Here is a 27,467-nt window from a genome sequence, read left to right as displayed (position 1 = left end):
ATGAATGAAAATGAAAACATACTGTATCAAAATTTGTAGGACACAGCTAAAGCAGCAATGCCGGAAATTTATAGCAAATTTATAACCAAATGCATACAACATTACAAAAGAGGAAAAGTCTCAAATCAATAATCTAAGCCCCCACCACAATTACCTAGAAAAAGAAGATCAAAACAAACCCAAAGCTAGCAGAAGGGAAGAATAAAGATAAGAGCAGAAATGAATAAAACTGAAAACAGAAAAGCAAAAAAGAAAAATCAATGAAACAAACTGATAGTTCTTTAAAAATAAAAATGACAAACCTCTAACATGACTGACAAAGAAAAAAAGAGAGAAGACACATACTACCAATATCAGGAACGAAAAAAAGGATATCACTACAGAACTTTGTGTGATGAAAACTATAAAACACTGACGAAAGAAATCAAAGATCTAAATAAATGGAAAGACACAGCATGTTCACGGACTAGAGGATGGAACATAATAAAGATGTCAATTCTTCCCAAATTGATACACAGAATTCCTATCAAAACCCCAGGAAGAGTTTTTGTGGATATGGACAAGATTATTCTCAGATTTTTTTATGGATATGGACAAGATTATTCTCAAATTAAATGGAAAGACAAAGGAACTAGAATAGCTAATACATTTTTGAAAGAGAGAAATCAGTCAACTCAATTTCACAATTTGTTATATCATTACACTAACCAAGGCTGTATGGTGTCAGTAGAGGGACAGACATATAGATCTGAAAACAGATTATAGATTTGGAAACAGAAGTGAGAACCTAGAAATACACCAACATAAATATACCCAACTGGCTTTTGACAAAAGCATAAAAGCAATTTAATGGAAAAAAAGATAGTCTTTTCAACTAATGAAACGGCAGCAAGTGGACATCCACAGATTAAAAAAAAATAAACTTTGACCTCAGTCTCACACTTTATAGAAAAATTAACTCAAAATGGATCAAGAACTTAAATCCATAAAACTATAAACATCTCAGGAAAAAAAAAAAAAACAGGAGAACATCTCCAGGACCTAGAACTAAACAAAACACTACAAGTATGATCAATAAAAGGAAAAACGGATAAAATATACTTCATCAAAATTAAAAACTTTTGCTCTGTGAAAGACCTTTTTAAGAAAATGAAAAGTTACAGATTAGAGGAAATATTTGCATACCATATATCCAACAAAGGACTACTATCTGAAATATATAAAAAACTTACCAAAACTCCACAGTAAAAGCCAAACAATTCAATTAGAAAATGGGCAAAAAGCGTAACACCAAAAGAATATACGAATGGCAAACAGGCGCACAAGAGATGCGCAACATCATTAAGCATTAAGTAAATGCAAATTAAAACTACGCCCAATGAGATATAACTTCACATCTATCAAACTGGCTAACATAAAAACTAATGACAACACAAAATGTTGGCAAGGATACAGAGAAACTGGATGGCTCATACACTCTGCTAGGAATGAAAACAGTACAGCCACTGTGGGAAAGAGTTTGGAGGTTTCTTTAAAAACTAAACACGCAACATTATATAACAGTTCAGCAACTGCATTTATGGGCATTTATCTAAGAGAAATGAAACACTACGTTCACCCAAAGTTTATAGCAGCTTTATTCATTATAACTAAAAACTAGAGAACAATTCAGACGTCCTTCAATGGGTGAACAGTTGAACAAATTACTTCCATTCCATGAAATACAAGTTAGCAATAAAAAGGAACAAACTAATGATACACAAAAACAACCTGGATGAAATTCCAGAGTTATGCTGAGTGGAAAAAAGCCAATCCCAAAGGCTATATATGGAATGATCCCATTAACATACCATTTTTGAAATGACAAAATTACAGAGAGAACAGATTAATGATTTGCCAAGAGTTAAGGAAGCGATGGGAGAGGAGGGCAAGTGGGTGTGGCTATACAAGGGTAAGTTGGGGAACTCTTGTAGTGATGGAAATGTTCTATATTAATGACAATATCCTGGTTGTGATACCATAGTATAGTTGTGCAAAGATGTTTCTGGGAACTGGGTAAAGAGCACAGGAGATTTCCCTGTATTCGTGAATTAGAACCACATGTTAATCTATAATCTCAAAATGAAAAGTTTAATTCTGAAAAAAAAATTCTGAGTAGACATACTACTCACATTTCAAATGCTCAATTTTTTTTTTAAAGATTTTATTTATTTTATTTGACAGAGACAGAGACAGCCAGCGAGAGAGGGAACACAAGCAGGGGGAGTGGGAGAGGAAGAAGCAGGCTCACAGCGGAGGAGCCTGATGTGGGGCTCGATCCCATAACGCCGGGATCACGCCCTGAGCCGAAGGCAGACGCTCAACCGCTGTGCCACCCAGGCGCCCCTCAAATGCTCAATTTCTACATGTGATTAATGATTACCATATTGGAGAGCAGAAATAGTAAACTATTCCATCAGTGCATAAACTTCTATTGGACAGCACTGTTCAGGAATATAAGTTCCATGGAGCAAGGAAAATAAACTATAGAAGCAAAAAGTACAAAGAGGAAGTTATAAAGAAAAAACTATTAACACATCTAGACACATTTAAATGTAAAAGACCTATGTATCAGAAACAAAATTAGGGGAAAATATGTACAACATACAGCAACTGTCTCCAATTTTTCTTCCTCCACTCTTTCATAAAGAGGGCTTTGCTTCCACCATTTCTTTTTTTTTTTTTTTAAAGATTTTATTTATTTATTTGACAGAGATAGAAACAGCCAGCGAGAGAGGGAACACAGCAGGTGGAGTGGGAGAAGAAGTAGCAGGCTCATAGTGGAGGAGCCTGATGTGGGGCTCGATCCCATAACGCCGGGATCACGCCCTGAGCCGAAGGCAGACGCTTAACCGCTGTGCCACCCAGGCGCCCCTGCTTCCACCATTTCTACAACTACCCTAAAATTATCTTATCTATCAACAGTGCACGAGGGTTCCTTTTTGTCCAAATCCTCATCAACACTTATTATTTTTTTGATTTCAGCAATCCTGACAGGTGTAAAGTGGTATCTCATTGTGGTTTTAATTTGCATTTCCCCAATGATTAGTGATGTTGAGCATCTTTTCATTTGTCTGTTGCCTATCTGTATGTCTTCTTTAGAAAAATGTCTATTCTTCTGCCCATTTTTAATCAGATTATTTGTTTTTTTGGAGGTTCCTCAAAAAATTAAAAATAGAATTACCATATGATCCAGTAATCCCACTACTGGGTATTTACCCAAAGAAAATGAAAACACTGATTCAAAAAGATACATGAACCCCTATATTTACTGAAGCTTTATTTACAATAGCCAAGACATAAGGGCGCCTGGATGGCTTAGTCCATTAAACGTCCAACTCTTGATCTCAGCTCAGGTCTTGATGTCAAGGTCATGAATTCAAGCCTCCATGCCCAAGTATCCATGAATAGATGATTAGATAAAGATGTGGGATGTGTACATACACACATACACAGTGGAATATTACTCAGCCACAAAAAAGAATGAAATTTTGCCACTTGCAACAACACGGACGGACCTAGAAGGTATCATGCTAAGTGAAATAGCCAGTCAGAGAAAGACAAATATCATATGATTTCACTCTATGTGGAATTGAAGAAACAAAACAAATGAACCAAGGGGGAAAAAAAAAAGCCAGACTCTTAAATGCAGAGAACAAAATGGTGGTTGCCAGAGGGGAGGTAAGTCAGGCGATGGGTGAAATAAAGGGGATTAAGAGTATGCTTATATTGATGAGCACTAAGAAATGCATAGAATTATTGAATCATTATATTGTACACCTGAAACTAATATAACACTGTATGTTAATTACACTTGAATTAAAAACTTAAAAAATTTTTTAAAAGGGAAAAAAAGAGTGCTAGAGATCTTACACAACCAAAAGGTTCTGGTACCTTCTCCTATATTCATTTCAAAATACACGCCATTCTAAACAAAAATAGTGAAAAAGAAGCCAAGAAAGGCTCTGATTTTCCCTGTGATTTATGTTGTTCTTTTTATGTCAAATATTAAACTGTTTTCCAAAAAAGATAAAAATTGCCCTTATCTAAATCACTATTGATGTTACATGTCAATGATAAAAGTCAATGAATAAATTCACCAGGAAGATGTAACAATTCTACAATTCTAAGTTTGTATTCAACTTGTAAAACTGCTCCCTCTGTAACTATTAGAAAAAGGAGCACCCCCAACAAAATAGGAAAAAAAGAAGGGATGAACAATAAGGACACAGAAGATCAACAAATAGTTTGACTTAATAGATCTATACAACACTGGACCAAATAACCACAGAATATACTTTATTTTCAAGTACACATGGAATTATACTAGAAATTAGTAACTAAAATATAACTAGAAAACACAGTTGTTTGAAAATTAAGAAATACACTCCTATACTTGAGTCAAAGAAGAATTCCACTATGTTAGTGAAATGGTAACATCAATTTAAGATAATAGTTAAAGGACGTCTGGGTGGCTCAGTGGGTTAAGCATCCAACTCTTGATTTCAGCTCAGTTCATGATTTCAGGGATGGGAGATCAAGCCCCGGGTCCAGCTCTGCACTCAGCTCAGAGTCTGCTTGTCCCTCTCCCTCCCTCTCTGTCCCTCTCCCTTCTCCTGTCCCCCCCCCAGCACTTTTTTTTTTTTTTAAAGATTTTATTTATTTGACAGACAGAGACAGCCAGCGAGAGAGGGAACACAAGCAGGGGGAGTGGGAGAGGAAGAAGCAGGCTCCCAGCAGAGGAGCCCGATGTGGGGCTCGATCCCAGAACACCGGGATCACGCCCTGAGCTGAAGGCAGACGCTTAACGACTGAGCCACCCAGGTGCCCCCCCCCAGCACTTTCTAAATAAATATTTTTTAAAAATAAATAAATGAAAATTTTAAAAATAATTAGATTAATATTAATAGAAAATATTTTAACCAAATAAATATATCCAAACTTGTGAGATAAACCTAAGTCATGCACAGAAAAAGATGCATACATGCTGGGTGCCTGGGTGGCTCAGTCGATTAAGCATTTGCCTTTGGCTCAGGGTCATGATCCCAGCGTCCCGGGATCAAGTCCCAGCATCAGGCTCCCTGGTGAGCAGGGACTCTGTTTCTCCCTCTCCCATTCCTATCCCCTCTGTTCATTCTCTCTCTCTCAAATAAATAAATAAAATCTTTATTTAAAAAAAATACACACAAATGCATATATTAGGAAAAAACAAAGGATGAAAAATCAACTGTCCAAACATTCGATAAGCAGTTGGCGGCAAGGGGCAACAAATCAAACCCAAAGAAACTAGAAAGGAAATAACAAACAGCAAATACAAAATAGAAAACAAATACACAATAATAGGGATCAAAAATATCAAAAGATGGTTCTCTGAAATCTAAACTAGTTAAAAAAAAAAAAAAACCATTATTAAGAATAACAAATCCCTGGCAAGAGTGATCAGAAAAGGGAGACAGAGGGGCGCCTGGGTGGCACAGCGGTTGGGCATCTGCCTTCGGCTCAGGGCGTGATCCCGGCATTGTGGGATCGAGCCCCACATCAGGCTCTTCCGCTATGAGCCTGCTTCTTCCTCTCCTACTCCCCCTGCTTGTGTTCCCTCTCTCGCTGGCTGTCTCTATCTCTGTTGAATAAATAAATAAAATCTTTATTAAAAAAAAAAAAAAAGAAAGAAAAGGGAGAGAGAAGGTACAAATTACCAGTATCAGAAATGAAAGGGGGGACATCATTATCCAGTCCACAGACATATTCAAAAAAGAGAGAGATCATAAACAATTTTATGCAAATAAATTTTAAGCTTTAAATGGAACGCACATTTCTAAAAAACACACATCATACCATTTCTGAAATAGATCTGATAGTCCTGTATCTATTAAAGAGATGGATCTATAACTTAAAACCTTCCCACAAAGAAAACCGTAGGGTCTAGGTAGCTTCGTCAGTAAATTCCACTAAGTAACCTGTAATACCAATCTTACACAAACTCTTCTAGAGACTAGTCAAAGAGAAACACTTCCCAACTCATTTTATGAGGTCAACCTAACCCTGGTATCAAAACCTTACAAGGATATTAAAAGAAAAAAATTACAGGCCTATTTCACTTATGAAAATAGATGCAAAATTCCTAAGCAAAATATTACAGTAGTAATACATAAATTGTGAGTGATATGTTATAAAAAATATAAAAATTAGTTATTTATAAAAATAATGTATCACAACTAACCTGAATTTAGATTATAAAGTTCTTTTAATATTTGAAAATTAATCAATGCAATACCTGGCATTACCAAAATAAAGCAGAAAAATCACATAATCAACTCAATATATGCAGAAAAACAATTTGAAAAAAGTCAACATCCTCTCAAACTACAAATAGAAGGGAATAAAGGCATTTACAAAACACACACACACACACACCCCTCATACATAATTATGAAATGCTACAAGTTTACCCTCTGTAATCAGAAATAAGATGACTGCTATCACCATTTCTATTCTACAGTACTACATTGTACCAGAGATCACAGCCAGTGCATTAAGACTTGAAAAGGAAATAAAAGTTGTAAGGATTGGAAAAAAAGTAATAGAACTATCACTATTCACAGGCAATACTACTGAGTACCTATTACCCAGATAATTTAGCAAAATTGCTAAACTATATTTCTCTACACCAGCAATCGGAAAATAAAAATTAAATTTAATGGTGTAAACCTACCAGCAGCATTTACACAGCTGATAAACCCCTCCCTCAAAGAATGTCCTAAGGACATTACCTTCTTTTAAGAACAGGGCCATTATCAGAATTTTCTCATCATTCCACTTAGAAAAATGACCTGTTCCAGGGCTTAGCCCCAGGTTCTCTTCTTTTCTGTGATTTACCCACTTCTTTGGTGACCTCACCTAGTCTCATGGCTTTAAACATTAACAAAAATGCTAATAATTTATATCTCCAAGCTGCACCTCTTTCCTGACCCCAGACACTTATCAAACCACCTACTAAATATATCCACTTTGTATATCTAATAGACATCTCAAACCAGGCATGTCTACTAAAAGTGATCTCAATCTTCCAATGCAGATCTGTCCTATCTACAATCCTCCAGTTTCAGCTAATGGCAATTTCTAGTTGCTGAGGCCAAAAAACTAAGAGTCATTTTTGCCTCCTCTTTCCTTTACACTTCATCTGATCATTCAGCAAATCTTGGCAGTTCTAAATTCAAAATATAGTCAAGTCATATGACAACGCTTATGTTTAATCATCTGAAGAAGTGCCAGACTGTTATCCAAAGTGGCTGCACCATTTTCAATTTCCACCAACAATGTATGGGGGTTCCCATTTCCTTATATCCTCACCAACACCTGTTATTATCCACCTTTCTGATTATGGCCCTAATGGTATCTCATTGTAGTTTTTTAGTTGGTTTTTTCTTCCCTCATTGTACTTTTGACCTGCATTTCCCTAATGATTAATGCTGTTGACCATTGTTACATGTGCTTATTAGCATTTGTATATTTTATCTAAAGAAATGTCTATTCAGATCCTTTACCCATTTTTAAAGTTAAGGGTTACTTGTCGGTATTATTCAGCTGTAAGACTGCTTTATGCATTCTGGATATGAGTCCTTTATCAAATATCTTCTCCCATTCTGTGGGTTATCCTTTCACTTTCTTGATGGTGTCCTTTGAAGCACAAACACTTTTTATCTTAATGAATTTACCTATATTTTTCTTTTGTCACTTACCCTTTTGGTGTCCTATCTAAGAAACCACTGCTTAGGGGCGCCTGGGTGGCTCAGTCGTTAAGCGTCTGCTTTGGGCTCAGGGCGTGATCCCAGGGTCCTGGGATCGAACCCCACATCAGGCTCCTCCGCTGGGAGCCTGCTTCTTCCTCTCCCACTCCCCCTGCCTGTGTTCCCTCTCTCGCTGGCTGTCTCTCTGTCAAATAAATAAATAAAATCTTTTTCTTAAAAAAAAAAAAAAAAAGAAAGAAACCACTGCTTAAACAAAAGCACAAAGATTTATGCCTATGTTTTCTTCAAAGAGTTGTACAGTTTTAGCTTTTATGTTTAGGTCTTTAATCCATTTTTACTTAATTTTTGTATGTGGTATGAGATAGCGGTCTAAGTTAATTCTTTTTCATGTGGATATCCAGTTGCCCCAGTGCCATCTGTTGAAAAGACTATTCTTTCTCCAATGAATGGTCTTGGTACCCATGTCAAAAATCAATTGACCATAACTGTAAGGGTTTATTGCTGTATTCTCAATTCTATTTCACTGATCTATACATCTACTCTTATGCCAGTATCACATCATCTTGATTTGTAGTTAAGTTTTAAAAACAGGGGACACCTAGGTGGTTGAGCATCTGCCTTTCGGCTCAGGTCATGATCTCAGGGTCCTGGGATTGAGTCCCACATCGGGCTCCTTGCTCAGTGGGGATCCTGCTTCTCCCTCTGCTTGTACTCTGTCTCTCTGTCTCTCTGACAAATAAATAAAATATTTTAAAAAGTAAAATAAAATCAGGAAAAGTGAGTCTTTGAACTTTGCTCTTCCTTTCCAAGACTTTTGACTATTCTGAGCCCCTTGGATTTACATGCGAAATTTAGAATTAGTTCACTAATTTCTGCAAAGAAGCCAGATTGAATATTGACAGGGACCCTGTTGAAACAGTAGATCCTAAGTCAAAGGTTTGCTTTAAAGCCTCCAATACCTCTGCATTTCACATAGAGTAAAAGCCCAAGTTCTTAAAATGGCCTACTTACAATACTAAACAGTCTAGTTCCCTAATAACTCTTTCAAATCATTTCTTGCTACTCTCCCTCTTGTTCTTTCTTAAATTCACCCAGTATTCTCCTATTTCATGCCCTTATACTTAATTCATAGCCTGAAATGCACTTCCCCCAGATACCTACCTGACTCACTCCTTACAAGACTTTACTTATGGCACCTTTGTAGCGAGGTTTCCCCTAAGCATCCTATGCAAAACCGTACACATGCACATTCTCTCCATCTCCCTTTATTTTTTTTCTCCAAGGAAATTACTACTCTAGAATCTCGATGTTTATTTTGTTTAATGTCTGTATATACCCTTACACTAGAAAGTCAGCTCTTTGAAGACAAAAGATTTTGGTAATTCTGTTCACTCCTGCCCTGCGATCACTAAACTAAATAATGAGTACCAAAACTATATACCAATAACAAAACGATGTCTAACACATAGTAAGCACTCAATAAATTTCCGCTAAATGAAGGATTAAGGTAAGGAAAAAGAACTAAGAACAGGTATAGAATTCTAAAAAGAAAGAGTAATACTCAATAAAAATTTAAAAGTTTAACCCCATTAATAAAATGAAGTTAAAAAAATATTACTTGAGGTGCCTGGGTGGCTCAGTCAGTTACACGTCTGACTCTTGATCTCTCAACTCAGGTCTTAATCTCAGGATCCTCACATTAGGCTCCACACCCATCCTCTCTCTTTTTTTTTAAGAGAGAATATTACTGTAATGTCAAATATTATTGTTATGTTGCCTAATATATAAAAAATAATTTTTGAAATAATAATAGCCATTGTTGGCAGGGCTATAATGAAATAGGAATTCTCATACACTGTAATGAGAATAAACTAGTATAACCTTTCTAGAAAGCAAACTGGCACTATGTATCAAGAAATCTGAAATTACAGTTGACGTTTGAACAATGTTGGGGGAGGTGTTAAGAACACAGACCACCCAGTCAAAAATTCACTGAAAGCTTCTGATTTAACTATTAATAGTCTATTGTTGACTGGAAGCCTTTCGTAGAATATAAATATAAAGTCAATTAATACAAATTTTGTAAACGTATTACATACTGTTTGGTTAAAGTAAGCTAGAAAAAAGAAAATGTTATTAAGAAAAATATAAAGAGGAGAAAATATATTTACAGTACTGTACTAAAAGGAATTTGCATGTGAGTGGATCGGGCAGTTTAAACCTGTGTTGTTCAAGGGTCAACTGTACTTATATTCTTTGATCCAACAATTCCACTTTTAGGAATTCAACACAAAAAATAATCAGATTTACATATATAAATAGATATTTACGCAGAAATGTTCAAACTACAGTAACTTTTTACAAAGAAAACCTAAAAAACAACTAAGCAGTGAGAAAGGAATGATAAAATAATTTCTGGTGATAGTAAGTATAATTTATTAAATACTAACACACACCAGCTAGAATGTTAAGATCATGATTTTACTTAACTCTTAAAATAGTAAGTAATATTATGCCTATTTTGCAAATAAGAAAACTAAACACTAGAAAGGATAAGTATCAAGCTAAGGCTCTTAAGTAGCAAAACTGGGACTGAACCCAGATTTGTTAGACTCTACTAAGCCCAATATCCCTTTATATTCCTAAAATGGAATCTTATACAGTCATTGAAGACTATATTTTGGATAATATTTAATTGACAGGTTTTTTTTTAAGACAATGTTAGAAAAGAAAGCAAGACACAAAACCAAATATAATTTATACAGATACCCAAATGGGACTAGATTAGATTGTAATATTAGACTGGTAAAGAAATCTCTGGGTAATGGGATTACAAGTAACTTTATTTTTAGCATACTACTCTTTTTATATACTACTTTCACATTTTCCAAATAATCTATAATATATACATACTTTAATAATCGGGGGGGGAACCAATCACTATTATCAAAGCTAAATCTTAGACTTCCCCTATACTTCCTCCAGCTGGCAAACCATACATCCCTTCCACCTCTTTTTCCATTGTGTCTATTTATATGGAAAAAGATATAAACATGTAAGCAGCTTAAGTGTCCAAACAATATTTAGTATAGTGAGGAATCTCTATAAAAACATACACTACCACCCAAGTACCAGTTTTACTTTATATATCCAGATTATTTCAATAGCATTTATTCACTTGATAATGTTCAACTCTTTTATTAACTGATCTTATCCATCTTCCTTTTTCCATAAAGAGAGCCTTATTAATACACTAGTTCAAACAAGATTATGTAGCTTCTTCACATACATACCTGACCTAGAGAGTGTATTCTAAAAGGATATGGGAAATAAGGATGGGTAAGGTTTGATATATTATGAGAAATGTGAAAAAACTGGCTCAAATGAAGAACCTAAAAACAAATAATATAAATTTTTGTTAATAATGAGACCATGAATATTTAAATTTCATATACACATTTTCCAAGCTCTTCTACCTCTATTATTTAATTTATTACTTAATTAATCTTCTACCTCTATTATTTAATTTTAACTGAGTATCATCAAAATATTTCAGCATGGTAAGCAGAAGTCTTATCAATTCGAGTTGTTTTTTTTTAAACAGATAAAGATATATTTTTTTTAAACATCAAAAAAAAAATTCTGGGTTAACATGACATTTATAAAAGTTGTAGAGTGAACATGAACTCTAACAGTGGTACAGCAATAGTCAATACTGCCAATAAAGTGAATATACCACTAAACACCACTTCAAAGAAATCCTTCCTATTGAAAGCTATATCATCAACACAGCACTAAAAAAATTTCCCATGTCATTTTATGAATAAATCTGCTATATTTATATAAGGACTACTAATTTTAGATAACTTACCTTTACAGAAAAATACCAGAAAATAACAAATTTCTATAACAATCAAGAAAGATATTCTATTTAATATATGCAATATCAACCATCTAGAAAGAACAGGCCTAAGAAAATTGATACTAACAATCACATTTATTAATAATACTTTGGCTCCTTAAAACCAACAAAAAAGAAAGAAAAACAAAAAGCATCTCTTTATAAGGAATATATATGGAAGTCATAGGACTCAAAACACTGTATCATCTCAAACAAGATCAAGAAACATCTCTTTCAGAAACGAATGCTACCAAAACCAATCTATCTTTACTGGGGATTAAGTTACCTACAAAATTATTTTAAGTGTACCACTGTGATATGGGCAAGATAAATACTAAATCTCATCAAGGTACCAAAGGATGTGTCACAAAAAAAACAAAAAACACCAACCAGCATTTACAGAAAATGTAATCAAATTAAGGTAACCAGTAATCTTAAAATGTATCTATCTGACATAAGAACTATTATAATTGATCACTGAAGACATCCTCAATATCAATGGATAAGAGTATGGCTAAATAAATTATGATAAAAATCACCCTTTAGAATACTAGGCAACTATTAAACAGTTTAAGATAGAATGAAGAAACCAAATGTGTGTAGAAACCCAGAAAGACCTCTGAGACATATTCTTAAGGGAAAATGCCAGTTGCTAAATAACATACAGCTTTTGGCCAAAGAATCCAGGAAGATGTAATTCTCTAGAGTTCTTCAATGCTTTCTGTAATCCTTCATTACTTACTGCCAGGACTAGTCTTGCTTGGTTATTTTGGAGCCTCACACTGTTGGCTTTACCAACATATTTTCATCTATATGTGTTTATTTCCCCATTAGCCATGTTCCTTGATAACACAGATTATGATATATACTCCAATCTCACAGTTAGCCATAGTTCCATACATAAAATAGGTGCACAAATAATATTTGCAGATGAAGAATAGATAAAATATGAAGAACCATTTTAGAAGCAGAGAAACTAAAACATTAAAGGGGAAAAGCAGGACTACAATACAGTTGTTTTATACAACCACAAGCTCTTTGAGAAATTCTAGTAACAAAATCCGTGATTACATTTTCCTCCTGAGAGATTTTTATTTTAATCACTCAAATAAAAATGCTTGAGAACCTATGTGTAAAATATTCATACTATATGACTTTAACGACACTTACCATCTGTCTCACATTGATGCTAAGAACATGCTTATTAAGGCCACAGTTGATATCTGCAAACTCTACAGCTCTTCCTGTTATCCAACATGTCTTCTTACTACAAAAATGTATATTATACATTTTATATATAATAAAGGCAAATTTATATCAAACTATAAACCTAAATGGAATCAAAGTTCAAAACATGTAATACTTAGAATATAAATACATATGATATTGTACAGAGAAAGCCGCAAAAGTAAAAAAAAAAAAAGAAGAAGAAGAAAAGAAAAAGACAAAAAGACCAGCCTCATTTGCCACCTCTGGAGGTAACTATAACTAACCCTCTGGAAATGGTTATATTAAAGGAAGAAACTAAGTATTTATTCTCCAAGTAGAACATTATTTCAAAATAACAAAATAGCCATAATTGATGAGGGAAACTTCTTCATAGAAGATGACTATGCAAAAGGAATGTAGAATCTTAATATTTATAATGAGCAGCTGAACAAGAATCAGCAAGCATCAATGAAGGCTAAAATCATTAGGTGAAACAGGTTAATAGAGATTTACCTATTGCCAAAGTGCCATCCACAGATGACTTATAGATGCAAAAAGAAAAAGATAACTTTTCAATAAAATGATCTGGTTGTCACCCCCTCAGCCTGGTGATGAAGCGCAGCATCAGAATGATGGGACAACTAAACATTATGTGCTCTTAGTATGAAACAATATGAATACACAGCATTACTAAATAAAGTACTCTTCCAAAAATCTTTAACCTGAATCTGAAACACCTTTAGATCTAACTCCCAGTTTAAATATGGGGGGGGGGGGGGAAGTACAGGGACAGAGGAGAGGGAGAGAGAATTCTAAGCAGGCTCCATGCTCAGCACAAAGCCCAATGCGGGGCTTGATCTCATAACCCTGAGATCATGTCCTGAGCCCAAGTCAAGAGTCCGACGCTTAACCAACTTAGTCAGGCAGCCCCTAACTCCCAGTTCATAGAAAATACAGGGGATAGAGGAAAAAGTTATACTACACCATGAACGAATGGTCAGCAATAAAAAAATGTCAGACATTTTCAACAGAGTTAACAAATCTGTATCACGGAGTAAGAAAGGGAGAGTGGTGGAGAGATAGGTAAGAGAGGCAGTTCTATAATTTAAAAAAAAAATCAAGAGACAACTAAATGCAATAGGTAGCTCTTGATTTGAATTTGGTATTAAAAAAAACAATGAAAGAGGTGCCTCGGTGGCTGAGTCAGTTAAGCATCCAACTCTTGATTTTAGTTCAGGTCATGATCTCAAGGTTGTGAGATCAAGCCTCCCGTCAACCTTCGCCTTGGGCATGGAACCTGCTTAAGATTCTTTCTCTCCCTCTCCCTTTGCCCCTCTCTCCCTAAAAAAATTTAATTAAAAAAAAAAAAAAACAATAGGGGCGCCTAGGTGGCACAGCGGTTAAGCGTCTGCCTTCGGCTCAGGGCGTGATCCTGGCGTTATGGGATTGAGCCCCACATCAGGCTCCTCCGCTGTGAGCCTGCTTCTTCCTCTCCCACTCCCCCTGCTTGTGTTCCCTCTCTCGCTGGCTGTCTCTATCTCTGTCAAATAAATAAATAAAATCTTTAAAAAAAAATAAAATAAATAAATAAATCCTTTAAAAAAAAACAATAAAAGGTTTTGGGAACAGTTGGAGAAATATGACTATGGTATGAGTATTATATATTAGGGAATTACTGATAATTATGCTAGGAATAATCATAGCTGCATAGCTATATCGGAGAATATCCTTTTTCTGGGATATATGCTAAAGATAATATGTCTTCTTATAATTTTTTTAAAAGAGTAAATTTCAGGGGCGCCTGGGTGGCACAGCGGTTAGGCGCCTGCCTTCGGCTCAGGGCGTGATCCCGGCGTTATGGGATCGAGCCCCACATCAGGCTCTTCTGCTATGAGCCTGCTTCTTCCTCTCCCACTCCCCCTGCTTGTGTTCCCTCTCTCGCTGGCTGTATCTATCTCTGTCGAATAAATAAATAAAAATCTTTAAAAAAAAAAAAAAGAGTAAATTTCAAACTAAACCCTTAAACAAAACTGAGCAACATCCAGAATATATACTTATAAATGTATAATACTCAAAAAGGAAAAACCATTGGGCGCCTGGGTGGTTCAGTCGGTTAAGCATCTGCCTTCAGCTCAGGTCATGATACCAGGGTCCCAGGACTGAGCCCCACGTCAGGCTCCCTGCTCAGCAGGGGGTCTGCTTCTCACTCTCCCTCTCTCTCTGCCTCTCCCCCTGGCTTGTGCTCTCTCTCGCTCACTCTCTCTCTCAAATAAATAAAATCTTAAAAAAAAAAAAAAAGGAAAAACCAAAAAATAAATTTCACTCACCACCATTAATTTACTTTTAAATGGTGAAAGAAATTTATATGTACATAACAGATATGTAAAGTAAATGTGACAAAATTTTTAACAATTACTGAATCTAGAAGGTGGGTATAAATGAGTTCAATGTACTATTCTACTTTTCTGTATGCTTAAGTATTTTCCATTTATAAAAGTTTCTAAAACGTACCACGCTTCAAGTAAACTAGTTTGGCTAGTCTACAAAGTAAAAAATCCTTTTTTAATCCAAATACCAACACTTAATTTGAAACTTCTAATTCAAATATGCAAGTTTTCATAAAGCAGAGTAAAGGTTATATCTGGTTATCTAACCATATGTGTTCTGAGAAGAAAAATTCAATCACGCTATAAGTAAAGGGAAGGAAGAAAATGAAAGAAGAAATCTTTTCTTTTTTTAAGATTTTATTTGAGAGAAAGAGAGCACAAGAGCGAGGTGAGGGGCAGAGGGAGAAGCAGACTCCTCACTGAGCAGGGAGCCCCCTGGGATTCTGGAATCATGACCTAAGCTGGAGGAAGACACTTAACCGACTGAGCCACCCAGGTGCCCCTGAAAGAAGAAATCTTAAAGGATAAAACTGAAGGAGAGGCTCCTGGCTAGCTCAGTCAGGAGACCAGATGACTCTTGATCTCAGGGTTGTAAATTAAAGCCCCATATTCGGCATGGACCCTACTTTAAGAAAATTAATTTTTTTAAATGAAGAAAAGGACCCTGAACTGGGGCAATGGGCTATCTGCTCAGCGGCAAGTCTGCTTCTTCCTCTCTCTCTATGATCGCTTTCGTTCTCTCTCAAATAAATAAATAAAATCTTAAAAAAAAAAAAATGAAGGAAAGGACCCTGAATAGCCAACCTTGAGAAATTAAAACAAAGCTAGAGGCTTTATTTCCTGATTTGTTTCCTGATTTCAAAACATTTTAACAAAACTACAGTAATCAAAACAGTATGGTAATGGCATAAAGAAACAGAAGAAGAGCTGGAATAGAATACAGAACCCAGAAATAAATCCTCACATATATAGTCAAACAGTCTTTATTTATTTGAGAGAGAGAGACAGAGAGAGAGCAAGCGAGCATGAGTAGGGGAAAGGGCAAAAGGGGAGGGAGAGAAAGACAGAAAGGATCCCAAGCAGACTCCAAACTGAGCATGGAGCCTGACCCGGGACTCGATCTTATGACTCTGAGATCATGACCTAAGCTGAAACCAAGAGTCAGTCACTCAACCAACTGCACCACCCAGGCACCCCTACAAGTCAAGTAATCTTTGACAAGGATGCGAAGGCTACACAATGGGAAGAGGATAGTCTTTTCAGCAAATGGTACTTGGAAAACTGGATATCCACATGCAAAAGAATGAACTTGGACCCTTACCTGACATCATATACAAAAATTAACTCAAAATGGGTTAAAGACCTAAACTATAAGACCTGAAACCATAAAACTCTTAGAAGAAAACATGGGAGGAAGCTTCGTAACTTTGGACTGGCAATGACTTCTTACATATGACACCAAAGCACAGGAAACAAAAGCAAAAATAAACAGGACTACGTCAAACTTAAAAAAAACTTCTGCACAGCAAAGGAAAATAATCAACAGCGCAAAAAGGAAATCTACAGAATAGGAGAAATATCTGCAAACCATATATCTGGTAAGGTGTTAATATCCAAAATATATAAATAACTCCTACAAGTCAACAAAAACCCAAAAAACCCTCCATTTTCAAAATGGGCAAAGGACTTGAATAGACATTTATCCACAGGTGATTGATACGCAAATGATCTACAAGCATATAAAAAGATGTTCAACATCACTAATCATCAGGAAATGTTAATCAAAATCATAATGAGATATCACCTCACACCTGTTAGGATGACCACTATCAAAAAAGGGGGAGGGGGGCAGGGACAAGTGTTGGTAAGGATGGGAAGAAAGTGAAACCCTTGCGTACTGCTGGTGGGAATGTAAAATGTGCAGCTGCTGAGTAATATACAGAACTGCTGAATCACTATATTGTATACCTGAAACTAATTTCACACTGAATGTTAATTATACTGGAATTAAAATTTTAAAAAGAAAAAGAAACAAAATGTGTAACTGCTATGGAAAACAATATGGAGTTTCCTCCAAAATTAAAAACAGATTATGATCTATCAATCCCACTTTCTGGGTATATATCAAAAAGAAATGAAAACAAGATCCCAAAGAAATATTTGCACAATCATGTTCATCATAGCATTATTTGCAATAGCCAAGAAGTGGAAGCAACCAAAAATGACCATGCAACGTAAATGTTCCTTAACAGAAAAATGGATAAAGAATACACGGTGTACACACAAACACACATGTTGGAATATTACGCAACCACAAAAAGGGAAGGCAATCTTGTCATATGCTACAACATGGATAAGCCTTGGAGACATTATGCTAAGTAAAATAACCCAGTCACAAAAATACAAATATTGTACAATTCCACTTATAGTAAGTATCTAAAGAAGCCAAATTCTTAGAAACAGCAAGTAGCATGACAGTTGCAAGGAGCTGGAGAAGAGGGAGAAGAGGAGAATTGTTTGATGGGATTAGAGTTTCCGTTCTATAAGATGAAAAAGTTCTAGAGATCTACTGTATTAACAATGCACATATAGTTAACACTACTATACTGTTCATCTAAAAATGGTTAAGATAGTAAATTCTATGGTATATGTTCACCAATTTTTTAAATAAAATTATAAGGGGTTTAACTACAAAGGGAAAAAAATAAGAGAAGGTGATTTAGCAGGGAAAGAAAATGTTCACTGAAGAGAGTTGGAGTCAGAAACAGAACAGAAAAGAAAATCACAAATAGAAATCCTGAGAAGTGAACTACATTAGTTACAACTACATAATCAATTATCAACTCTGGGTCCTGTGATAGAATAGGATCTCCTGGATCTTTATAGCTCCAGAAACTATACGCAAAGTACTCTACTACCTACTAGGATTGTACATATACTATATCCATCCCCTGCTCAACCACTTCTTTCCTATGAACCATCACCTATCAAAAAGCCTCCATCCTCTCCTTTCTGTCTTTAAAAAGTCTAATTCTAAAAAGTTCAAATTCCTGCATTGGAAAAACTTGTTTGAAATTTTGATTTTCTTGGGGCACCTGGCTAGCTCAGTCAGTAGAGCATGTGACTCTTGATCTCGGGGTTGTGAGTTCAAGACCCACTTTGGGTGTAGAGATTACTCAAATATAAAATCTTTAAAAAAAGAAAAGAAGGAAGAAAGGAAGAAATTTTATTTTCTCAATGCAACCAGAATTGATAAGCATCAAATTTCTTAACTGAGACTAACCAAATTCCTACTATTCCCTACAAAGTTTGTTTTGTAAAATAACAATTTACATTTGTTGTTTCAAATTCCCACTTCCTGTTGACATTTTAATCCAAAGCAATCTTCCCCCTACAGATTTTTCTCTGGCTATCCCTTCTCAGTTTCCATTGATTCCTTCCCTTTTGCTCAGTCTTTCAGTGTCACTGCTCCCCTGGATTCTGTCCCCAATTTACTGCTCCACCAGCTTTTTCTAGGCTCATCTAAACCCATGATATCAACCTATAACTATGACTCCAGCCCAGATTTCTCTCCAAAACTCCAACATACTTAACTGCCTGACAGACACAACCACTTGGATATTACACAGGCGCTTCAAGCCTGAGAGGTCCAGCTTAAAATCCTTCAAAGACTCTACAGCTTTCAAAATTAAGTTCTAACTCCTAGGGAAAGCACTTAAGGACTTCCATGATCTGGTCTCTTATGTACCCCTAGCTCCCTCTTCTTCTACTCCTCCTCAGGTACTCTCTATTATTTCTGTATCTAATTATTTGTTTCTCCACACAAAGTAGGACATTTCACATCTCTGTGCTTCACAAATGTTCCGCCCAAAAGTCCCTCTACACCATTCCACCCAACCCATATTTCTTGGCTTAACTAACTTTCCTTCAGAATAGTTTTCTGCCATCCCAAAGGCTGACGTGGACACACAGCCTCCACTGCATCCCAGATATACCTCTATCTTAGCACCTCTGTATTTACTTGCTTAGACTACTAGTTGATAAGCATCTCCCAGGTAATGTGTTATTTAACAAACAAGAGCTCAATGAATATTTGTTACATGCCAGCACAAATCAAAAAGCCAAACTGATTCTTTAAAATATCAGACTTTCTGGGGCGCCTGGGTGGCTCAGTTGGTTAAGCATCTGCCTTCGGCTCCCGTCATGATGGCTCCCTGCTCCATGGGGAGCCTGCCCTCCCTCTGCCTCTATTTCTCATGAATAAATAAAAAAAATATTTTTAAAACATAATAAAAATATTAGACTTTCCGACTGAGAACCTGGAATACTAAAGCACATAATACTGAGTATTTCTTTCTGATAAATAAAGTACCTAGGAGGGGCGCCTGGGTGGCACAGCGGTTAAGCGTCTGCCTTCAGCTCAGGGCGTGATCCCGGCCTTATGGGATCGAGCCCCACATCAGGCTCCTCCGCTATGGGCCTGCTTCTTCCTCTCCCACTCCCCCTGCTTGTGTTCCCTCTCTTGCTGGCTGTCTCTAGCTGTCAAATAAATAAATAAAATCTTTAAAAAAAAAAATAAATAAATAAAGTACCTAGGAAAATAAATTTGTAATCAGAAGAATGGTTAAGAATGATAATGAATACTCTTTGTGTCCGCCCAGAACTCCTTCTCCTCCCCTACTCCACCAGGGGTCTGTTTTCTGCTAACAGACCCCTGACACATAAATGAGCACATCACATGATCTAAAGTAAACGAAGCATAGCACCTCATCTCCTCAGCTGCAGGAATTGGTCAAAGGAGGGACATGTGACCAAGTCTACCTAAAACTATTGTACGTAGGCTCTAAATAAATACGCCTGTGCTGGCATGAACCAGGTCCCACCCACCATGTGAAGCATATTCACAATAGGAGAAATGGCACCAGTATGCACAGACTTTTAAGTATAGGAAGGACCTACCCGTGGGTAAGTTCCTACCTTAGCTCTTATAGCCATCTCTATCCATACAAATTCTGTTATATGGTTTTTAACCAGTAACGTTTCCCTTGAAATAGGCTATTTCAAACCGTATCTGTTACCTGCAATCCAAAAAGTCCTAACAGAAAAACTAAATAAATGGAAATTTGTTGTAAAGATGTATTTCACTGACGCTATAAAAGGGCATACCTAGTATGCCTTTCCTAACTTAGAAAACTTTCATCCTGGGCACCTGGGTGGCTCAGTCGGCTAGGCATCTTCCTTCAGCTCGGGTCATGATCCCAGGGTCCTGCGATGGAGTCCCGCATCAGGCTCCCAACTCAGCAGGGAGTCTACTTCACCCTCTACACACGTGCGTTCTCTCTCTCTCTCTCAAAAATAAATAAATAAAATCTTCAAAAAAAGAAAAGAAAGAAGGAAAACTTTCATCTATCAGATATAGTGTCTCCTTCCCTTCCCTACTAGGTAAACCCCAAAATAACTACTTAATTCCCTCCATGCAAATCACATCATTTTTTAAGATAGTCAATTCACCTCCTTCCTTTCCTATACCCTAACCACTACATGGTGAGATGACAGATAAGCGAACTATAACAATGTGATAATATAGAGTTGGCTAGGGAAATAAACAGAAGACATGGAACAAACATGAATCCAAGCCTTGAGATACCAAAAAAAAGCTTCCCCATAGAGGTGTCATCTTGACTGAGACCTGAAGACAAGTATGAGATAACAAAACCAAAGGGGAAGGACGCGGGGGACCAGAGAAGGCATTCCAGAGGGAAGCTCCTGTACTCAGGCTTAGATTTAACAAACCTGGCATCTTAAGGAAGAAATGCCAGTAACTGAATATGACTAGCACACTGAAGGCAAAGGGAAAAAGTGAGAAAGGATGAAGAGATGAACAGAAACCAGATCATGAGGATCCAGAAAGCCAAATTAAGAAGTTCAGACTTTATCCTAAAGATGATGAAAAGCCAAAAAAAGGTTTTTTAGCAGGGAAGTTATATGTGCAGCTGTATCAGATAAATTACTCTGGTTACAATGGGGGGGGGGGAGGATTGGCAGGCAATACTGGAAGCAGGGCTAACCAGTTAGGAGGGGATTGTAGCAATCCAGATGAGAGATGATGCTAACCTTGAGCAGGATGGTAGCCTTGGGGATGGGGAAAAGGCACTGAGTCAAGAAATATTAAGAAGAAAGAATCCAACAAGGCTCAGTGATCAATCAGAATGTGAAAGCAAAAAGAGAGGACAAGGAATAGCCCATGTTTCTGCCAAGAAGCAAAAAGAGAGGACAAGGAATAGCCCATGTTTCTGCCAAGATATTATTAGCAATGTCTACTATTTACTGAATTCTTACCACACATGCATTATCTCATTTAATCTTCCCCTAGAAAGAAGACCGAAATGAAACAGGCTATTCTGTACTTTTGGTTGAGGATGGAAGAGAGAAAGTTTTTAATGACTGCAGTTTGGGATATGCTTAGTACAGACGGTAGCATACAAATGGACAGGTCATGAAGATAGATGATACATGGGTCTACTTATCAGGAAAAGAGCTTTGGGTTGGAGACAAGAGAATTACCAGAATACAGATGGTAAGAGAGAGAAATATTTTTAAAAGTAAAATAGCTCCTCTATTCATGCCAATATTTATTTAATACCTACATACCTGAAGTAATTAGGTTGGGACCAGTGTTAGCAGGAAAAAAAAAAAAGGAAGATTCAGGGAAGCTCAATTACTAGAAGGAGGGAAGAAGGAGCTCAGCATAGCAATAAGTGTATATTGGACATATACCAAAAGTTCAAAGGTTAGGGGGAGGAGGACAGAGAAAACAGTAAAACACTCCAGGCAGAAGAAATAAAATTCAAACACAGAATTTTTTTTAAAAAAGATGGCCTGCTTTGGGGCACCTGGGTGGCTCAAGTGGTTAGGCAACTGACTTGGTATCAGCACAGGTCTCAATCTCTGGGTTGTGAGTTCAAGCCCTATGTTGGGGTCCACTTCAAAAAATTAATTAATTAAAAAGACACCCTGCTTCAGAACAAAAAAAAGCAAGTATTATTCATGTCAGTTTCCCAAAGTAATTCTTAAATTTAATGAATAGAAGATGTGTAAAAATGTTTTTCTTTAAAAAAGTAACATGGGGAAATTCCCTCTACTAAATACTAATGCATATTATGAAGGGGTGCCTGCGTGGCTCAGTTGGTTAAGCAACCAACTCTTCATCTCAGCTCAGGTCTTGATCTCAGGATTGTGAGGTCAAGCCCCACACTGAGCTCCGCGCTGGGCATGAAGCCCACTAAAAAACAAAACAATAAAATTAGATGGTGTAGTCACAAAAAACCAATAAAAGATTGAGGAGCTATTATAAGAAATCAAGAGTCCAGAAAAAGCCCTACTATATCTCAAAATTTATATGTAGTAATAAGATAGGCCTTCCAAAACAAGAAGATTAAAATTTTTAACAGTGGTAAAATGGTTTAATAGCAATTTGTAAAACAACTAAGGTGGTATCGCCTTGGAATTATGAATTTATGCTTAGAATTTATCCTAAATTCTGATTACAAAGTTAATTTTAGAAATATTAGAAAAAACTGATTACCACATCTGTGGAACACTGAAATTTAATTTAGAAATATGAGCAATGACAAAGGAAAAGAACGACAGATTCATGTATGAACATTTTAAACTTCTGACAAATAAAAATAACCAAAAAAACAGCAAGCTAGAGAAAAATATTTTCAAGAAAAAAGACACTAATAACCATATATCTGGACCATTCTCAAAATTTTAAGAGAAACAGATGTAATAGATGATCAAAGGATATGAGCAATCCATGTTTAGAAAAATAGTGTCCACCATTAGTCTAATGAGGTTTAGAAAATTGGTTCACCCAGAGCCAGTGCTCAGCCAAGTGCAACATGTGGGTTCTTCCTACTACTAATTCCACTAATAGTCATAAAAACCTAGCTGGCATAGCTAGTTTCTTTCCCCATGGAAATTAATGAAATGATTTTTTCAATTTTCAAAATTATGTGAGTTTGGAAGCACAACCTGAATCCGGATGTACTACTAAAATAATTTCTGGAGAGCAAGGGTGAGATTCTTCCAGTCTGCCCACCTAGACATATTTTAAAACTTTAGCACAGTGGGTAGGAAGGTACTTAAAAGTACATTCAATAAACCAAAATTCAGAGTAATGTTAAAATCTGTATATGATTTCATGTAAATAAATTGAACTGTAATGTAGAGGGAAAAAATGTTTATATGACAAACCAATATACCTTATTTCATCAATTTTAAGACATTTTTTACATTTCTGCAATAAGGACCATTCTAAAATCAATGGCATATCACAGTTACTTGGAGTTTTTTGGTTTTTTGTTGTTTTGGAGGTTTTTTTGTAGAGGTATATAAAATAATCCATCTTACAACTAATAGGAGGAATGGTAGATATTTGGAAGTGTCGTGATTTACTTGATAACTAAAGTTTTGTTTCAGACAGCCACAAGAATATGTTAAAAGTAAGGCTTGGGGTCACAAAGATCCAGAATTGACTGAATCCTGGCTCTGCCAAATACAGTTGGCTGATGTTGGGACAACTTTCTTCACATTTCTCATATTGTCTGTTTCCTCATCTGTTAAATAGTACCAATAATAGTGCAAATCTCATAAAACTGTGAAAATTAATTAATTACAATTAATTACAGCAAATGTACAGTGCTTAAAACAGTGCCTGGCATACATGCATATATACACGCACAAATACATAATATATATATACACACGCACATATACAAACAGATATGTGGTAGTCACTTTTATTACTATAATGATGAGGCCGATAATGACTTTTGTCTTATTCATTGCCTGGCATGGTAAATATTTTTTAAAAACGTTCAATTTCAGGGGCACCTGGGTGGCTCAGTCATTAAGCATATGCCTTCGGCTCAGTTAATGCACCTGGGATGCTGGGATCGAGCCCTGCACCAGGCTAAGCCTGCTTCTCCCTCTCCCTCTGCCTGCTGCTTCCCCTATTTGTGCATCTCTGTCAAATAAACAAATCTTTAAAATAATAATAATAATAATAAAATAAAAACGTCCATCTCTTCTTTAATTCCTAAAGCTACTTCTAAAGGCACTTAATAGGGATCTATTAAGATTCAACATTTGGCCTGACATATTCTTCACAAGACTTACAACATGAGTTTGCATATAAAAGCTGAAGGGAAGGAAGGCAAAGATGATAGCTGTTTCCTAAAATTCACATTGACTAATAAATGGTTACTGTTTTGCTTATCAATAACCAGGGATAATCCTGAAGACAGAAAAGGAGATTTCAAAAGAAGGAAAACCCTCAGATACTGTTAAAAAAAATATGCACGTACACTGATACTCACTTAGCCTCTACTGTGTACTAGATCCTACACGTACTTCAATAAAGAAAAAATATTCTGTAATAACTTAATCCCACTTTTTCTATTCAGTCCAATACTTGGTCCTCTTTACTCTTCCCTTCAAAGCTATTAAAGCTTCAACAGGTACACAAACTGACATTCATCAGTACTGTATGCTGGGTTTCTGCACTGGGATTTTGTACCTTTTTGTTTTTAAATATATTAGTCTTTTTTCATGAACTAAATTGTAGGCTCCTCGTACAAAAGCAGCCATTTCTTCCTTATTCTTCCCACCATCTCCACCACTGCAGCCCCCCTATCCTGGCACAACCACTTAAGGGATAAAGGTTCTAACTAGCATAGGAACTAAAAATTGATTTAATTTCTGACCTTTAAACGAACGTTAGAAAACTGAATCACACCGAGTATCAAAACACATGACGTTTACATTTCTTAAAGCGTGTAAGGAGTCTTTCATTGAAAACTGAAAGGATGGTTAAAACGAGTTACAAAAAAGAGCTGGGTGTTTGAAAGAAAAACCATAAAAATAATAAAAACGGAACGAAAAAGCTGATGCTGGGATGAAAAGATAACGTTAAAAAAAAAAAAGTGAGAGAAGAGAAGCCTCTGCAAATCAGTCATTGTTTTCCCAGAGACCAGGTTTATCACCAGCATTTTCTTCTCTGCGTTCAACCAATCCCCACCTTTCCTGAGTTAACCAGTCTCCAGGCAAGCAGCGCTTCCTGATTGGCTTAAAGATGTTGAGTAGAAAAACCAGCCAATCCTGCCTTCAAGTCGCAACTGTGCTATGGAGACATTACAACCACTGCATGGCGAGAATGTGTACAAACCTGTCCCTGCCACGAATATCAGATTCCTAGTTCTAAAGGCTGTTGCGAAAGAAGATGCTTTAAAGCCACACCAAGCGTGATCTGGCATCTACACTTTATTACTCTAGCTCTCTGAGGCGGGGAGCGGGAGTGGGAAACTGTTTACTGTTTTAATCAAAAGAGCGTAAGGAATAAACTGTGCCCCCGGTCAGATGACTCACTCTATCGAAGATGGATTTCCAAACGCACATCTCGGAGAGGGTCCGGACGACAGAGGGTTCAAGCAAGGTCCCAGAGAGGATCAAAGTTGCGGTGGGGGAGGGGGTGCGGACGAGGGTCAAAGAGACACAATACCAGGGACCCGGGATGTCTCCCCACAGTATCCAAAATCGGAACGTGTGGAGTGAGAGGCTGTGTTTGCATATGAAGAAGTGAGTAAATAAACGGCTTTGCTAGGATTACGTGCTGGGTGGCCCGAAGTTCCGAGGAGGCTCCGCCTGGGGAACGCCGAAGGTGCTCGGAGGGGCACGAGGTCAAGTCCCGGCGGGAACCGACAGGGAAGAAGCCCCGGGGGGTCGAGAGGGGGGTGTGTCTGGGGCCTGGAGGCCCGCCCGGGACTGGGAGGCCGGAGAAGAGGCCGGGGCCCCCGCCTTCGCCCGGTTTCGGGCAGCACGCCAGGGCCCGCCTCCCGCCGACGCCTCACTTCCCGTCCGTCCAGGCGGCCAGGCCCGCGGGCCGGGCTAGAAGCGGCCCCCGCCGGCCCCCACGTTCGGGGATTTGGGCTTCGGTCGCAGCGCCGCCCGCCGCTGCCTCAGGCCCTCCGCTTCGGCTCGGGGCCCCGGGATCCCTTCCCTCCCGGACCCGCCGCCCCGCCTACCACCCGCCGGCTTTACCTGCTCCGAGAGCGGGTGGAGGGCGTCGAGGCCGGGGCCGCGTCGTCGAGTGCGCGACGCGGCGCAGCGGGTCCGCAGCCCTTTTCCCGCCGCCGCCACTGCGCTCTCCGGCGGCGCGCTAGGCTGGCGAGCCGCGGCGGCCGCAGGGGTGGGAGGGGGGATTGCTGGGGGGGGGGGGGGGGAGACGCGCGGCGAGTGCCGGGCGGGGAGACACTGCCGCTCTCTGTCCGGCCCGGGAAGAGCAGCCTCGCAGCAGCCAGCCGCGAGAGGGCGGGTGGGCGGCCGAATGGGGAGGGGTCTCGGGAAGTAGGGAACGGCTGCCACGTCGTTCAGGTGGCTCACCGCCCTCCGCCTCCCCCACACCCGCCGGCTCCCCGCCGCGACCTCTGGTTCGTCCCCGAGCTCCGCCATGGCGCGTCGGCCCGCCCCGCGGGGCCGGCTTGGGAGACCGGGCCCGCGGGCGCTCCCGCCTCTCCCGCTCCTTCAGGAGAGCGAGTCCGGGCCTGGCCGATTCTGCCGCATCGGACCCGTACTTCCACCACTACCACCAAAAACTCCCCCGAAATCCTGTGTTTCCCCCTCCCCTCGTGGAACGGCCACAGGGAGGAGCAAGCCCTTTTCAATGTGTGGAGTTTTCGGGGAAGGCGGGAGCTGTTTTGAGCCCGTGAACGTTATCAATAAGGGGCCTCAAATGTTTGCCGAAGTAAACGGCGCGGGAAACCACAGCTGTTTTCAGCCCTCTGCACTCTCCCAACCCAAAAGCAAAACAGAAACACAAGGTCGTACTCGGTACTGGCCGTAGTGGGGGAGGAAATGAGAGCCGGGGCGGGCCCGCCAGCGCGCGGGTCCCGGCGGCAAGTTGGGAGGGACCGCGGGGCGAGCCAGACCGCCTCAGCTTTGCCTAACTGGGCTGTTGACTCGGGGCGTGTAGGGCCGCGGCGGCGGCGGCGGCGGGCGCGCGAACTCCGTCGTTGCGCGCGCGGCACTGCCCGCGGAGGTTTCCGGGCGCGCCGGCCGCCTTGCCGCCGGGAGACAAAGGGGTCGACGGTGGCCGTGGCCGGGACGAAGGCTGCCGGCTCC

General features: G+C 38.5%; 1 protein-coding gene across 18 annotated transcripts in view; it reads right to left on the bottom strand.

The window, feature by feature from the left end:
- N4BP2 (NEDD4 binding protein 2) overlaps nt 1-26,796 on the bottom strand; it is an 87,050-nt gene extending 60,254 nt beyond the window's left edge. For 5 of the 18 annotated variants that reach the window (XR_006410579.3, XM_026508773.4, XM_048212044.2 and 2 more), the window contains exons 1-2: nt 26,388-26,755; nt 12,859-12,955 (exon numbers count right to left, since the gene is read on the bottom strand). The gene's annotated coding sequence lies outside the window, so the exon portion shown is untranslated. Of the gene's footprint in view, nt 1-11,080; nt 11,180-12,858; nt 12,956-25,715; nt 26,289-26,387 lie in introns of those variants that run through there. The other 13 variants (XM_026508766.4, XM_048212045.2, XM_044387685.3 and 10 more) reach the window with 9 other exon arrangements.
- Nucleotides 26,797-27,467: the final 671 nt, after the last annotated feature.

Source organism: Ursus arctos, unplaced genomic scaffold, assembly GCF_023065955.2.
Source record: "Ursus arctos isolate Adak ecotype North America unplaced genomic scaffold, UrsArc2.0 scaffold_9, whole genome shotgun sequence".
NCBI classification, from domain to species: domain Eukaryota; kingdom Metazoa; phylum Chordata; class Mammalia; order Carnivora; family Ursidae; genus Ursus; species Ursus arctos.
This window is presented reverse-complemented; position numbering and strand designations above follow the sequence as displayed.